A 16,898-nucleotide genomic window follows, 5' to 3' on the forward strand; every position below is an offset into this window, starting at 1 on the left:
TGGAGCAAGTGTCACAACAGACAAGTTTTATCTGAAATCCAGGTCTAAACAACTTGCTATTCAGAGTGTGATGTAAGCTAGGATATCTGTACACCAATGCCCTAGCTTAACGGTTGTCCACAAAGCAAAGGCGTGTGATGGGTATGTCCACCGACATCCGTGCTCATTCACAACACATGGACAGAGATGGGGCGTCTGTTTCAGCCTGATCTTTTGCAGCCAGCATGGGGCAAGCGTAAGTTCATCTACTAATAATGACAGCATCAGCGGATATATCTGATCAGTGGCCAGTATAGGCTTCCACATGCAGTTACACAGTCTTACTATACAAAGGCAGATTTTTGCGATACCATCCGCAGCTAGATGAAAAAGTGTCCACGCATACGCCAGACTCAGAATCAGCCCCATTCTGAGACGATGGGGAGACTCATTCCGTCTGAGCTGGTGACAATGAGGAAAATTTAAATAGTCCAGTCCCCAACTTAAAATATTAAAAATGCAGGTGGGCAATTCCACCGGTATCTGAATCACATTTTTACAGTGATAACCTCAATGCATCATACAACTGACACCTCTAATGTGAGCAAATCATCATAACCCAACAGCCCACAATAAATCTCATATAAAATACAATCGAAATAGCTTAAGTGCCATCTTGTGTGAGTTATCCTTGATAAATCATACCCCTTTTCCACTAGCTAAAAAAACACGGGTAAATGCACAGGGGCGCACATTTACCCGTGTTTTTTGCAAGTGGAAAAGGGTCCCCCCGCAAAAACCTGGATCAAGTGACCCGTGAATCCTACCCGGCTATCTACCTGTGTAGGACACGGGAATGATCCGGGTAGGGTTGTAGTGTAAACGGGAGCCGTGTCGATGCAACACGGCTCCCGTTTACACTGTATGGAAAGCCGGCGCTGGGAGATCATGTGATCTCCCAGCGCCGCCCCTGCCGCGTCACTAGCAGCGTCACCAACCCGGCAATATGCCGGGTTGGTGACTGCTGATTGGAAAGGGGCTGAGTACGGGTCGCAGCCGGGCAGCTCCCGTGTCAGGCTTCAGGCTGCGACCCGTGCTCGTAGGTGGAAAAGTGGTATTAGACTATTTCAGAGTCTGTAACTGAATCACCCTTCATGAGACATGGTACTATTGATACATTTAGCTTTCAGAATTAACTCAAGATTTTTGCAATTTTATTGCAAGATGAAGATATCCTGGGGCTACATCTACATAAATTTGGTAAAAGTATGACAATCTGTGTAAAATTTGCACATTTTTTAATAAAATAACAGAATGCTGTGGTACAGGAATCACTATGGGCCATATGCAATTGCGGTCGAATTGCCGCAAATGTCGAAAAACGGGGCATTTTCGACAAAAAAAAACTGATTCGACAATGCAATACAGTACTTTGACAAAAAAATGTCCGTTTCAGATTCGACTTTTTGCAATTCGACATTTGTCAAATTCGACATGTCTGCAATGGTAAAAATGCGGCTTTTCGACAAAGGTATATTCAATTGAAGAATGTCGATTCGAAAACAGTGCTTTTCGACAGTCATTTCGTCAATTTCAGTCCGCCTCATTTTGCTGGCGTGACCTAATAACATTTTTTAAAAACATGTTTTTTTGTGTGTTTTTTTTTATTGCTAATAGCATATCTATTTATATTAGAAGGGATTATCTACTTGGTTTGTCTATTTAGGAGCCACAAGTATTATTTAATATATTTTTTAAAAGAATATATTTTTTTTTTTTACTGACTAAAATAATATGGAGAGATCATAGCATGTTTTTCAGTGGGAATGGGTTAAAAATCCTGGAAAAAAATGTGTGGGGTCCCCCCTCCTAAGCATAACCAGCCTCGGGCTCTTTGAGCCGGTCCTGGTTGTAAAAATACGGGGGGGGGGGGGATGACAGGGGATCCCCCGTATTTTAACAACCAGCACCAGGCTCTGCGTTCGGTCCTGGTGCCAAAAATACGGGGGACAAAAGACGTAGGGGTCCCCCGTATTTTTCACACCAGCATCGGGCTCCACTAGCTAGAGAGATAATGCCACAGCCGGGGGACACTTTTATACCGGTCCCTGCGGCCGTGGCATTAAATCCCCAACTAGTCACCCCTGGCAAGGGTACCCTGGAGGAGTGGGGACCCCTTAAATCAAGGGTTCCCCCCTCTCCAGCCACCCAAGGGCCAGGGGTGAAGCCCGAGGCTGTCCCCCCCAATCCAAGGGCAGCGGATGGGAGGCTGAGAGCCAAGTGTCAAAAAAAAGAATATTGTTTTTTGTAGCAGAACTACAAGTCCCAGCAAGCCTCCCCCGCAAGCTGGTACTTGGAGAACCACAAGTACCAGCATGCGGGGGGAAACGGGCCCGCTGGTACCTGTAGTTCTACTACAAAAAAAATACCCAAATAAAAACAGTACACACACACCGTGATAGTATAACTTTATTACATACATGCACACCGACACACACATACTTACCTATGTTGACACGAGGCTCGGTCCTCTTCACCAGTAGAATCCATGGGTTACCTGTAAATAAGTTTATACTCACAACAATCCTGTGTAGATCTGTCCTCTTCAGAGTTTGTAATCCACGTACTTGGCAAAATAATAAATCGCAAAACCCGATCCACACACTGAAAGGGGTCCCATGTTTACACATGGCACCCCTTTCCCCGACTGGCGGGACCCCCCGTGACTGCTGTCAAAGAGGGTCCCTTCAGCCAATCAGGGAGCACCACGTCGTGGCACTCTCCTGATTGGCTGTGCGCGTCTGAGCTATCAGGTGGCGCATAGCACATAAGCGCACCATTATATTCAATGGTGGGAACTTTGCGGTCAACGGTTGACCGCGAGTAACCTCAACCGCTGACGCAAAGTTCCCACCATTGGATACAATGGAGCGCCTATGTGCTACATTGTATCTCGAGTGCGCCGCCTGACAGCTCAGACGCGCACAGCCAATCAGGAGAGTGTCATGACGTGGCGCTCCCTGTTGGCTGAAGGGACCCTCTTTGACAGCAGTCACGTGTGTAAACATGGGACCCCTTTCAGTGCGTGGTTCCGGTTCTTCGTTTTTTTTTTTTTGCCAAGTACGTGGATTACACTGGATTGTTGTGAGTATAATTTTATTTACAGGTACCCCGTGGATTCTACGTGGAGAAGGGGACTGACTCTTTGTGTCAACATAGGTAAGTACGTATGTATGTATGTATGTATGCAGGTGTGCATGTAATAAAGTTATACTGTCACGGTGTGTGTGTGTGTGTGTGTGTGTGTGTGTGTGTGTGTGTGTGTGTGTGTGTGTGTGTGTGTGTACTATCACGGTGTGTGTGTACTGTTTTTATTTGGGTATTTTTTTGTAGTAGAACTACAGGTACCAGCGGGCCCGTTTCCCCCCCGCATGCTGGTACTTGTGGTTCTCCAAGTACCAGCTTGCGGGGGAGGCTTGCTAGGACTTGTAGCTCTTCTACAAAAATTATATTCTTTTTTTTGACACATGGCTATCAGCCCCCCATCCGCCGCCCTTGGATGGGGGGGCGGACAGCCTCGGGCTTCACCCCTGGCCCTTGGGTGGCTGGAGGGGGGGGACCCCTTGATTTAAGGGGTCCCCACTCCTCCAGGGTACCCCGTCCAGGGGTGACTAGTTGGGGATTTAATGCCACGGCCGCAGGGACCAATATAAAAGTGTCCCCCGGCGGTGGCATGATCTCTCTGGCTAGTGGAGCCCAGTGCTGGTGTGAAAGAATAAGATTTTAAACCTACCGGTAAATCTTTTTCTCATAGTCCGTAGAGGATGCTGGGACTCCGTAAGGACCATGGGGATAGACGGGCTCCGCAGGAGACATGGGCACTTTAAGAAAGACTTTAGGCTCTGGGTGTGCACTGGCTCCTCCCTCTATGCCCCTCCTCCAGACCTCAGTTAGAGAAACTGTGCCCAGAGGAGACGGACAGTACAAGGAAAGGATTTTCGGTAATCCAAGGGCAAGATTCATACCAGCCACACCAATCACACCGTACAACTTATGATATACTATCTAGTTAACAGTATGAAAAACCAACATAGCCTCGGTCCACCACCGATGAAACTATAACATAACCCTTATGTACGCAATAACTATATACAAGCCTTGCAGAAATAGTCCGCACTTAGGACGGGCGCCCAGCATCCTCTACGGACTACGAGAAAAAGATTTACCGGTAGGTTTAAAATCTTATTTTCTCTAACGTCCTAGAGGATGCTGGGACTCCGTAAGGACCATGGGGATTATACCAAAGCTCCCAAACGGGCGGGAGAGTGCGGATGACTCTGCAGCACCGATTGAGCAAACAGGAGGTCCTCCTCAGCCAGGGTATCAAACTTATAGAACTTTGCAAAGGTGTTTGACCCCGACCAAGTAGCACAGCTGTAGTGCCGAGACCCCTCGGGCAGCCGCCCAAGAAGAGCCCACCTTCCTAGTGGAATGGGCCTTAACCGATTTTGGTAACGGCAATCCTGCCGTAGAATGCGCCTGCTGAATCGTGTTACAGATCCAGCGAGCAATAGTCTGCTTTGAAGCAGGGCCGCCAACCTTGTTGGCTGCATACAGGACAAACAGTGCCTCTGTTTTTCTGATCCTAGCCGTTCTGGCTACGTAAATCTTCAAAGCCCTGACCACATCAAGGGACTCGGAATCCTCCAAGTCATGTGTAGCCACAGGCACCACAATAGGCTGGTTCATATGAAAGGATGAGACCACTTTAGGTAGGAATTGAGGACGAGTCCGCAATTCCGCCCTATCTATATGAAAAACCAGATAAGGGCTTTTATGTGATAAAGCCGCTAATTCCGAAACTCGCCTAGCCGAAGCTAAGGCTAACAACATGACCACCTTCCAAGTGAGATATTTTAACTCCACCGTTTTGAGTGGTTCAAAGTACCAATGTGACTTAAGGAAACCTAACACGTTAAGGTCCCAAGACGCCACCGGAGGTACAAAAGGAGGCTGAATATGCAGTACTCCCTTCACAAACGTCTGTACTTCAGGAAGAGAGGCCAATTCCTTCTGAAAGAAAATGGATAGGGCCGAAATCTGAACCTTAATGGAGCCTAATTTTAGGCCCAAATTCACTCCAGTTTGTAGGAAGTGAAGGAGACGGCCCAGCTGGAATTCTTCCGTAGGAGCATTCCTGGCCTCACACCAAGAAACATATTTTCGCCATATTCTGTGATAATGTTTTGATGTCACGTCCTTCCTAGCCTTTATTAGTGTAGGAATGACCTCATCCGGAATACCACCTTTTTTCGCTAGGATCCGACGTTCAACCGCCATGCCGTCAAACGCAGTCACGGTAAGTCCTGGAACAGACAGGGCCCCTGTTGCAGCAGGTCCTGTCTTAGAGGAAGAGGCCACGGATCTTCTGTGAGCAACTCCTGCAGCTCCGGATACCAGGTCCTTCGTGGCCAATCTGGAACAATGAGGAATGTTCTCACTCCTCTTTGTCTTATTATTCTCAACACCTTGGGTATGAGAGGAAGAGGATGAAATACATAGACCGACCGGTACACCCACGGTGTCACCAGGGCGTCCACAGCTACCGCCTGAGGATCTCTTGACCTGGTGCAATACCTTTTTAGCTTTTTGTTGAGACGGGACGCCATCATGTCTATTTGGGGCAGTCCCCACCGACTTGCGATCTGCTCGAAGACTTCCTGATGAAGCCCCCACTCTCCCGGATGCAGATCGTGTCTGCTGAGGAAGTCTGCTTCCCAATTGTCCACTCCCGGAATGAACACTGCTGACAGTGCGCTGACATGATTCTCCGCCCAGCGAAGAATCCTGGTGGCCTCCGCCATTGCCACCCTGCTCCTTGTGCCGCCTTGGCGGTTTACATGAGCCACTGTCTGACAATCAGAACTGGTTTGTCGCGAAGTAATGCCTCCGCTTGACGTAGGGCGTTGTATATGGCCCTCAACTCCAGGACGTTGATGTGGAGACAAGTCTCTAGACTTGACCAAAGACCTTGGAAATTTCTTCCCTGTGTGACTGCTCCCCAACCTCGGAGGCTTGCGTCCGTGGTCACCAGGATCCAGTCCTGAATGCCGAACCTGCGGCCCTCTAGGAGGTGAGCACTCTGCAGCCCCCACAGGAGAGATACCCTGGCTCTGGGGGACAGGGTAATCCGCCGATGCATATGTAGATGTGACCCGGACCACTTGTCCAGCAGGTCCCATTGGAAGGTTCTTGCATGGAACCTGCCGAAGGGAATGGCTTCGTATGATGCCACCATTTTCCCCAGGACTCGAGTGCAGTGATGCACTGACACCTGTTTTGGCTTCAATAGGTTCCTGACCAGAGTCATGAGTTCCTGAGCTTTTTACGTCGGAAGAAAAACCCTTTTCTGGTCTGTGTCCAGAATCAAGCCCAAGAAGGTCAGACGCGTCGTAGGAACCAGCTGCGACTTCGGGATATTGAGAATCCAGCCGTGTTGCTGTAACACCTTCAGTGAAAGTGACACGTTGTCCAGTAACTTCTCCCGAGATCTCGCTTTTATGAGGAGATCGTCCAAGTATGGGATAATTGTGACACCTCGCTTGCGCAGGAGCACCATCATTTCCGTCAGTACCTTGGTGAAAATCCTCGGGGCCGTGGAAAGCCCAAACGGCAACGTCTGAAATTGGTAATGACAATCCTGTACAGCAAGTCTCATGAACGCCTGATGAGGTGAAAATATTGGAACATGAAGGTACGCATCCTTTATTTCTAGGGAAACCATAAAATCCCCCCCTTCCAGGCTGGCGATGACCGCTCTGAGCGACTCCATCTTGAACTTTTTCAAATACAGGTTCAGGGATTTTAAGTTCAAAATGGGTCTGACCGAACCGTCCGGTTTCGGGACTACAAACAGGGTTGAGTAATATCCCCTCCCCTGTTGCAGTAGGGGAACCTTGACCACCACCTGTTGAAGATACAATTTTTGAATTGCATTTAACACTAACTCCCTCTCTGAGGGAGAAGCTGGCAGAGCCGATTTGAAAAACCGACGAGGGGGGACCTCTTCGAATTCCAGCTTGTATCCCTGAGAAACATTTTCTATTGCCCAGGGATCCACCTGTGAGTGAACCCAGATGTGGCTGAAAAGTCGAAGACGTGCCCCCACTGGAGCGGACTCCCTCAGGGGAGCCCCAGCGTCATGCGGTGGATTTTGCAGAGGCCGGGGAGGACTTCTGTTCCTGGGAACTAGCTGTGTGCAGCTTTTTTCCTCTGCCCTTACCTCTGGCAAGAAAGGACGATCCACGTACTTTTTTGCTTTTATTCGAACGAAAGGACTGCATTTGATAATGAGGCGCTTTTTTAGGCTGTGAGGGAACATAAGGCAAGAAATTTGATTTACCTGCCGTAGCTGTGGTGATGAGGTCCGAGAGGCCTTCTCCAAATAACTCCTCACCTTTGTAAGGCAAAAACTCCATATGCCTCTTCGAGTCGGCATCCCCCGTCCACTGTCGGGTCCATAAGACTCGCCTAGTGGAAACAGACATAGCGTTTATTCTGGAACTTAGTAAACAAACATCTCTTTGAACATCCCTCATATATAATACAGCATCTTTTATATGCCCTAGGGTCATTAAAATGGTATCCTTATCTAGGGTCTCAATCTCCGCTGATAAGGAATCAGTCCATGCAGCCACAGCACTACAAACCCAGGCCGACGCCATTGCCGGTCTGAGTATTGTACCAGAATGTGTGTAAATGGACTTCATGGTAACCTCCTGCTTGCGATCAGCAGCATCCTTGAGGGTAGCCGTATCTTGGGATGGCAGCGCTATCTTTTTTGATAAGCGTGTCAATGCCTTGTCCACCTTAGGAGAGGATTCCCATCGTATCCTATCCTTTTGCGGGAAAGGATACGCCATAAGAATCCTTTTGGGAACCTGCAGTCTATTGTCTGGGGTTTCCCAAGCCTTTTCGCATAATTCGTTCAGCTCATACGAGGATGGAAAGGTGACCTCAGGTTTTTTCTCTTTATTCATGTGTACCCTCGTGTCAGGGACAGGGGGTTCCTCTGTGATATGCAAAACCTCTTTTATTGCAAAAATCATATATCGAATACCCTTAGCCACTTTTGGCTCTAATTTTGCATCATCGTAGTCGACACTGGAGTCTGAATCCGTGTCGGTATCTGTGTCAACTATTTGGGATAGTGTGCGCTTTTGAGACCCCGAAGGACTCGGCGACATTGGGACCGGCATGGTTTGATTTCCTGACTGTTCCCTAGCCTCAGCTTTGTCTACTCTTTTGTGCAATAAATTCACATTAGCACTTAAGACATTCCACATATCCATCCAGTCAGGTGTCGGCGCTGCCGACGGAGACCTTGCATTCATACACTCCCCCTCCTCCTTAGGTGAGCCTTCAACCTCATACATGTCGACATACGCGTAACGACACACCCCACACACACAGGGAAGCTCTTTTCTGAAGACAGGTTCCCCACCAGGCCCTTTGGAGAGACAGAGAGAGAGTATGCCAGCACACACCCCAGCGCTATATGACCCAGGAAAAAACACAGAATGTTTTACCCAGTAGCGCTGTTATAACTTTATACACGCCAATTATGTGCCCCCCCCCCCCCCCCCTCTTGAAAAACCCACTGTCACCGTCAGTAAGCAGGGGAGAGTCCGGGGAGCTTACTCTCAGTGCTGTGCTGTGGAGAAAATGGCGCTGGTGAGTGCTGAGGAAGAAGCCCCGCCCCCTCGGCGGCGGGCTTCTGTCCCGCTCAAAATCTATCAAAACATGGCGGGGGCTCTTTATATACATGTACAGTGCCCAGCTGTACATGTATATATATATGCTTTTGCCATAGGAGAGGTTTATACTGCTGCCCAGGGCGCCCCCCCTGCGCCCTGCACCCTTACAGTGACCGGAGTGTGTGAGGTGAACGGGAGCAATGGTGCACAGCTTCACCGCTGTGCGTTACCTCTATGAAGATCAGACGTCTTCTGTCGCCTCTGAAGTCTTCTTTCTTCTCATACTCACCCGGCTTCTATCTTCTGGCTCTGCGAGGAGGACGGCGGCGCGGCTCTGGGACGGACGGCGAGGATGAAACCTGAGTACCAATCCCTCTGGAGCTAATGGTGTCCAGTAGCCTAAGAAACAGGACCTTGAAACTCAGAGAAGTAGGGCTGTTTCTCTCTCCTCAGTCCCTCGATGCAGGGAGTCTGTTGCCAGCAGGCTCCCTGAAAATAAAAAACCTAACCAAAATACTTTCTTACAGGAAACTCAGGAGAGCTCCCTGCAGTGCACCCATCTCCTCTGGGCACAGTATCAAACTGAGTTCTGGAGGAGGGGCATAGAGGGAGCAGCCAGTGCACACCCAGAGCCTAAAGTCTTTCTTAAAGTCCCCATGTCTCCTGCGGAGCCAGTCTATCCCCATGGTCCTTACGGAGTCCCAGCATCCTCTAGGACGTTAGAGAAATACGGGGAACCCCTACGTCTTTTGTCCCCTGTATTTTTTGCACCAGGACCGGACGCAGAGCCCGGTGCTGGTTGTTAAATACGGGGGAACCCATGTAATTTTTCCCCCCGTATTTTTACAACCAGGACCGGCTCAAAGATCCCGAGGCTGGTTATGCTTAGGAGGGGGACCCCACGCAATTTTTTTCACGATTTTTTGAACACTTTTGTGCCGTTCATGAAGTCGATTCCAAGCCGCCCACTATTCGTCAATTGGTCCGTTTTTCGACAGCGGGACTGTCGAATCCGTTTTTTATTGAATATGTCGAATTCGGCTCCCGGCGGGAGGGTTTCGACTGTCGAATTGTGTTGAATTAAAAAACGGATGGCTTTGCATATACCCCATAATGTGTAAAGTAAGGGGGGGAGGGGGGGGTCGAATTTCTACCGTGCGCTGTCAGTATTTAAAATATAGGGGGTGGCACCAAAATGTTTACATCTGGCTCTGATAGAGATATTTTGTGATAATTTAATCAACGCCATATTTTCGTTATATACAAATAAATGAAAGCCTGCTCAATATATTGTTTCAATTCAGTGAACACTGACAGAGCCCTAAAATGCAGTACTAGGTGACAAATCAAAATTATTTTCTGCAAAATAGAGCACCTCAACTGATTAATAATGCCAACATCACGTACCTGTGTTGACTTTTATGTTTTGGACTCTATGGGCCTAATACAGCATGGATCGCAAAATCATTGTTATTTGGGCAGTTCCATGAAAATATGGTCCTAATTCAGCATGGATCGTTAGATCAAAATCTTTCTCTAAAGGGCAAAACCATGTGTAGTGCAGGAAGGGGCAGATGTAACATATGCAGAGAGAGTTAGATTTGGGTGGGGTGTGTTCAAACTGAAATCTAAATTGCAGTGTAAAAATAAAGCAGCCATTATTTACCCTGCACAGAAACAAAATAACCCACCCAAATCTAACTCTCTTTGCACATGTTATATCTGCCACACCTGTAGTGCAGAATGGTTTTACCCATTAGAGATTTTGCTTTTGCGATCCATGCTGAATTAGGCTTATATTTTCATGGAACTGTCCAAATAACAATGATTTCCAGACTGACAGACACAAATAGAAATTTGTACAGACCAGTAAAGCAGAGTCACTCGTGAGGCCGGGACTGCCGGAGATCTGCCGGGGAGTTCCAAGGGAAATCATGAGACTACTTGCATCAGATGCGGGTCAGCCTGATGTATGGCCAGCATAAGTTAAGCGATTATATGGACAAATAATGTTGTGCCTCCTTGTATAACAGTGCAGCAACCACACTTTATAGGTATACTGTAGGTTGTGTGGTTGTGAGCAACTCTACTGCAATAAATTTTCCCTGCATTTCAAAGATCTGCTGTTGATTCCTATCAATAGGAGGGAAGGGCCCATACAACAAAAGAGGGGACACAAAGCACTTAGAAGACCGAATAAGACAATGCCCTAAGGGGCATATGTATTAATAATCGCAGAACTGCTGCGACTATTAACACTGCGTTTCGTTGCAGATATTTACATTTTGAATGAAAATATCTCTGCTATGTATGTAGGGAAACCCACAGGGACAGCAGAAGTGACAACTGCTGTCACGGCAAGTTATATTCCAACCATTTTGGAGGAGTTTGTGAAGAACTCCTCTGGGGGAATCTGACACAGCACATGCGCAAAGTGTCAGTTACCAGAATCAGGGACAATACCAGTGGGAGGATGATCGAAAAATCTCTCTGCTGCTACTATGCTCTCATAGGCTCGCAGCAATTTTCACCATCTGAGGACAGTGATTTACGGTGTGGAAAATGGCTGAGGAGACAATGGCTAGTACAAGAGCCACATTTACACACAATATAGGAGGCCAAGGGTCCATGTGGGCATTATACATACTATAGGTGCAGCAATATATACTGGTGGAAATTCTGTACGTTTTGATCAGATATGGGAGGAAAGGGTAGACAGAGGAGGCACTGCCTCACCTGTCTTTGGGGCTGATTCAGTTGCTTTGGGCGTCAAAAATCCCATCTACATGTAACTGTTCAGACAACCAAACAATTGTCACTATTCAATTGTTGTTTGGGCGCACATGCCTAAACTCCTGCCGAAGCCCAAAGTGCCAAGTTTGCACACATTTTTTTCTCACACCTCAGGAGGCTGTGAGAAAAAATGTGTCCACTGCGGTTGCTGGGTAGCCGAAAGGTAGAACAATTTAATTGCTGCCATTGTTCATCTCTGAATAACCCCATTATAGTACATATAGCATACCTCCCAACATGACCCTCTCCAGGAGGGACAGAATGCTGTTCCTGGACTTCCCTCTTTAATGTATGATTGCCATCACCTGTGTTGAACTAGTTGTTTGATAAGAAAGGTGTTTCACCACAGATGATGGCACTAATTAATTAAGAGGGAAGTCCAGGAGCAGAGCATTCTATCCCTCCTGGAGAGGGTCATGTTGGGAGATATGCATATAGGGTCAGCTCGTAGTGCTCTTTGATTATAATGGGACTATGGGCCCAATTCTGAGTTGATCGCAGCAATTTTGTTAGCAGTTGGGTAAAACCATGTGCACTGCAGGGGTGGCAGATGTAACATGTGCAGAGAGAGTTAGATTTGGGTGGGGTGTGTTCAAACTGAAATCTAAATTACAGTGTAAAAATAAAGCAGCCAGTATTTCAGAGCCGGCCTTAGGCATAGGCAAACTAGGCAATTGCCTAGGGCATCTGGTATGCCTAGGGGCACAAGCAGCTTCTGCTGATTAAAATGATATGCGGCATGCCTATATTCTGTGTGTAGCATTTCGTATGCAGATACAGCCACAGTCGCACACAGTATATAGGCATGTCGCATATCATTTTAATCAGCAGAAGCTGCTTGTGCATCCTAGCCACATAGCAATGCAAATAAGATGCATTTTCATAAAAAAAATAGTCACCCAACGTTAGCAGAGCTGCCAGTTGATTCACGCCAGGAACTACATGTGTCATTATGTGTATAAGGGCATTAATAATGTGTAACATATGTGTAAGGGGCACTATGTGTGTCATTATGTGTATTAGGGCACTAATAATATGCGGCATATGTGTATGGGATATTATATGTGTCTTTATGTGTATAAGGGCATTAACAATGCAGCATATGTGTAAGGGAAATTATGTGTATAAGGGCATTAATAAGGTTTGGCATAATGTGTAAGGCACATTATGTTTATAAGGACATTAATAATGTGTGTCATATGTGTAAGGGGCATTACTGTGTGGTATTATGTGTATAAATGCATTACCAATGTGTGGCATTATGTGTATAAGGTACTCTACTGTGTGGCGTAACGTATAGAAAGGGCACTACTGTGTGGTCCAATGTGAATAAAGAGCAAATGGTGTGGTGTAATGTGAATAAGGAGCAATATGGTGTGGTATAATGAGAATAAGGAGCAATTCAGTATGATGTTATGTGAATGAGCGGAACTACTGTGAGGAGTAACGTATATAAGGTAAAGTGGTACTACTGTGTGATGTAATGTGAATAAGGGACACTATCGTATGATAAATTGTGAATAAAGTTGCACTACTGTGAGGCATACTTTGAATTGGGGGTACTATTGTGTGGCCATGCCTTGCCAGCAAAAACACATACCTTTTTGGGCTGTACGCCGAATGTGTACACTGTTCTTATTTAAATTACAGGCGGTAGGGAAAAAAAAAAGGACTGCTATGGGTGGTGGTGCTGGGAAAGGGGTGCAGTGTCAGAGGCGGAACTAGCGGTGGTGCTAGTAGGCACCAGCCAAAATCTTGCCTAGGGCATCATATTGGTTAGGGCCGGCTCTGCAGCATTTACCCTGCACATAAACAATACAACCCACCCAAATCTAACTCTCTCTGCACATGTTACATCTGCCACACCTGCAGTACACATGGTTTTGCCCAATTGCTAACAAACTTGCTGCTGCGATCAACTCAGAATTACCCCCTATGATCTGTAGTGCTAATCTTCCTGTGAAATCTCCGGCATTATTATTAGTACATAGCCACGAATCGTAAAATTATGTGGAAACGTCAGCTTCTGCATAATTTAATGGTAAAAAAACAACTTGATAACTAGGCCCCTAAAACTTCATTTTTCAGTGTTTTCCCCAACCTGTGCTATGCTTGTTGTGTGTAGCCCCACTGCTTCAATGAGCTCCGGATCACGGTTGATTTAATTATTATGCTCTCTACGATGACAGACTCCCTCAGTTATGCTTAATTTATTTGTCAACTGCATAGTAGAAATGACACAACAAAATGTTACAAACCTCTCTTCTAGTCACGGCACTGATTGCTTGATGCAGGGAGCAGCAGGGTTTGCCGCCTTACAGTTAGCCACGTATACACTAGATGGCGGTAGCCGCTGCAGTCTTGCTTTGTGCTTGTCTATATTGGGCTGTTATCTCTATGCTCCCTGAGAAGCGCCCCCGTATCCTAGTGACAGTCTCCTCATCCATCTTGTGTCAGGTGCAGAGCGACACCTGCTGGTGGGCGTGGTTAGAGAAGGATCGGCACCCGGGAGGCTAGGTGACGTGTCCCCCCTCCTCCGGCAGGTGAGGAGGTGGGCGGGACTGACAGCAGCAGCAGGTGTAACAACGTCCTGTCCTGTGATGTGGAGGGTCAGGAGTCCGGGAGACCCTCCGCAGTGAGCCCGCATCCTCCAGGGAGGAGGGGAGCCCTGCGTGGCCACCGACAGCAGGTCAGTCTGCGTTATAATGACCCCCAGGCACTCAGCTCATCACACTCCATTCTCACACACAGTGTTCTCTTACGTGATGTCATAATGATGTCATATTGACTCCTGCATTATCAGTGTGTAATAATCCCCAGGCACCCTGCTGCATCACGCTCTATTCTCTTCTCACACTCTAGTCTCATTTGCAGTGTTGTCTTAACATGATGTCATAATAATGCCATAGTGGCCCCTGCAATGGGATACTGTAGCACAATATGACATACATTTATATAGACTTGACTGAATTTTAGTGTAGTATATTCTGTTGTGAACAGTGGCCCAGATTTAAATTGCACGGTGATAAAGTACCAACCAATCAGCTCCTGTCATTTTTCAAACACAGTCTGTAACATGGCTGTTTGTGTTTGAAAACTGACAGTTAGGAGCTGATTGGTTTGTAATTTATCACCGTGCAATTTATCACTCTCCAAGGCCTGATAAATCAGGGCTGCTGTTTTTATAAGATCTCATTGTGATATTATAACTGCTACATTATAATTATGTCCCTGATCTCTGGAAATGTCCCGATTATGCAGTATTTACAATAAAACTTTTTTTTGTCTGCATGTTGGAGGTAATTTTTACTCTCTGTTTTTATTTTCTGAGGTAATATTTTTTTGAAAATGAGTACTTGGATTTGAATCAGTGTAATACAATAAATTCAATAAATATGATGTGATGGGGATTGTTGTACACCAAGGTCAGACATGTGGTGCGAGTGACATATTTTCACGTGATAGCTCAGCAGCAAAGTGCCAACAGCAACTTTTAAACTGCATACATCACTGACAGCTACAAATGCTGTCAGCCACAAATCTAATGGATTGTGTAAGATTTATGTTGTAAATTACTGGTAACATTGGCACTAAATACACAAAACGGTCATATTCAACAAAGATTACGCAATCTAGAAATTATTCTATCCCATAAATACTTCTCAAACATATTGTGGCTAATACCGCTTTTACACTAAATACAGCGGGTCGCAGACGGGAGCCTGACGCCGGGGCTACCCGGCTGCGACCCGCTTCAGCCCCCTTTCCCACAGCAGTCACCAACCCGGCATATTGCTGGGTTGGTGTCGACGACGTGGCGGGGGCGGCGCTTGGAGGGCCGCCTGTCCATTCACTGTGAACAGGAAGTCGGGTTGATGCGACCCGGCTCCCGTTTACACAGCACAGTATGCAGAGGAGCGATCAGGTCTGAATTAGACCCTAAATAAGTGATATGGCAATTCCTTTCTGTGTACACGTTACTATTCAGTTCAGTAAGAGTTGTGACTTCTAATAAAACGATACAATGTCCCCTGTATAAGCCCACCTCCCATACTCCCGTGTAACCAGCCAATGGGAGTCTGGGGATGGGCGTAAACCAAAAGGAGAACTGAAGCTGTGTCCCGAGTGCAGCCGTAGCTGTGAAACACACCACTGCTGATCCCCAGGGTCAGGCAGTGATCACACATATTAGATGACACATTAAAGGTATGTTTATATGTTTTAGCCATACTTACCTACTCTCCCGGATTCTGCGGGAGACACCCGGTTTTTCGAGTAGTCCCCCCGCAGCCCCGGAAGAGTGGGCACACCTTCCGCATTCTGCCCACTTCCTAGTGAAGTGGGCAGAATGTGGAGAAAGACAGAGCAAAATCGCGGACTGGTGGAGGGGGCGGAGCCTAATGACGCGATTGTATGCTAATCGCGTCGTTTAGCTCCGCCCCCTATGCAAATATTAACCTACTGTGGGCTTAATGATGTAATTATCTGAGCCCCGCCCTCGTCGCCGCCCACCTGCTTCTCCTCTCCGGGCATCTCCCGGAGAGGAGATTTCAGATGTCGGTAAGTATGGTTTTAGCTATTCCCCCGCATGCTGTGTGTGGTCTACGCTGCAGCAGCCAACACCGATAATGACTAGTAGCGAGGGAAGTGGAGCCAATACACTTACAAAGCTTTGACACTATCTCCTATGTATTTGCCCAGATCTGTGACTTTGTGATTCATTTGCTAACGCTGGGCGGAGTCACAATGCTGGGTGGAGTCAAGTCACAGATCTGACCAAATATATAGGAGAGAATAGGAGTACACACTGGCCAAATATATAGGAGAACATTTAACAGTACATACATAGTGAGCGCAGGAGAGACAGCAGCAGCAGGTTAAAGCTCCGTATAAGCACCACCCCCAGCCGTCAGCTATTGGACACATGTTAAAGCTCCGTACAAGCACCGCCGCCAGCCGCCAGCTATTGGACACATGTTAAAGCTCCATACAAGCACCGCCACCAGCTATTGGACACATGGCTGAGGAGTGCGCTGTAATTGGCCGCCAATGCAACTAGCACCTGGGTCCCCGCTCACACAGGGAGACGCTGGCGGATACTACAGTGCCAGGCGCCGGAGAGTGCAGTAAGATGCCTGTGTGCTCCTTCCTCTGGCAGTGAGCCCCGCTTCGTACCCGCCCTCACCCCGTGTCCCCGCTATATGTAGGGAGTTGGGGATGCTCTGTACCACGGGGGCAGCAGCAGTAGCTACATCCCATCACACCCACGGGTGGCCAATCACAGCGCACCCTTCAGCATGTGTCCAATGGCTGGCGCCTGGAGGCGGTGCTTGTATATCGCGTTAACATGCTGCTGCCTTTCCTGCGCTC

At 47.4% G+C, this 16,898-nt stretch overlaps 1 protein-coding gene and 1 long non-coding RNA gene across 6 annotated transcripts in view; one reads left to right on the top strand and one right to left on the bottom strand.

The window, feature by feature from the left end:
* The window catches only part of LOC135056192 (uncharacterized), a 416,825-nt gene extending 402,868 nt beyond the window's left edge, over positions 1-13,957 (bottom strand). For all 5 annotated transcript variants that reach the window (XR_010243919.1, XR_010243921.1, XR_010243920.1 and 2 more), the window contains exon 1: positions 13,787-13,957. This is a non-coding gene — a long non-coding RNA (uncharacterized LOC135056192). The remainder of the gene's footprint in view (positions 1-13,786) is intronic.
* Positions 13,958-14,137: 180 nt separating this feature from the next.
* MFSD6L (major facilitator superfamily domain containing 6 like) overlaps positions 14,138-16,898 on the top strand; it is a 69,005-nt gene continuing 66,244 nt past the window's right edge. Inside the window, exon 1 of the mRNA XM_063961049.1 lies at positions 14,138-14,217. The gene's annotated coding sequence lies outside the window, so the exon portion shown is untranslated. The remainder of the gene's footprint in view (positions 14,218-16,898) is intronic.

The sequence above is a fragment of the Pseudophryne corroboree genome, chromosome 3, assembly GCF_028390025.1.
Source record: "Pseudophryne corroboree isolate aPseCor3 chromosome 3, aPseCor3.hap2, whole genome shotgun sequence".
Lineage (NCBI taxonomy): Eukaryota > Metazoa > Chordata > Amphibia > Anura > Myobatrachidae > Pseudophryne > Pseudophryne corroboree.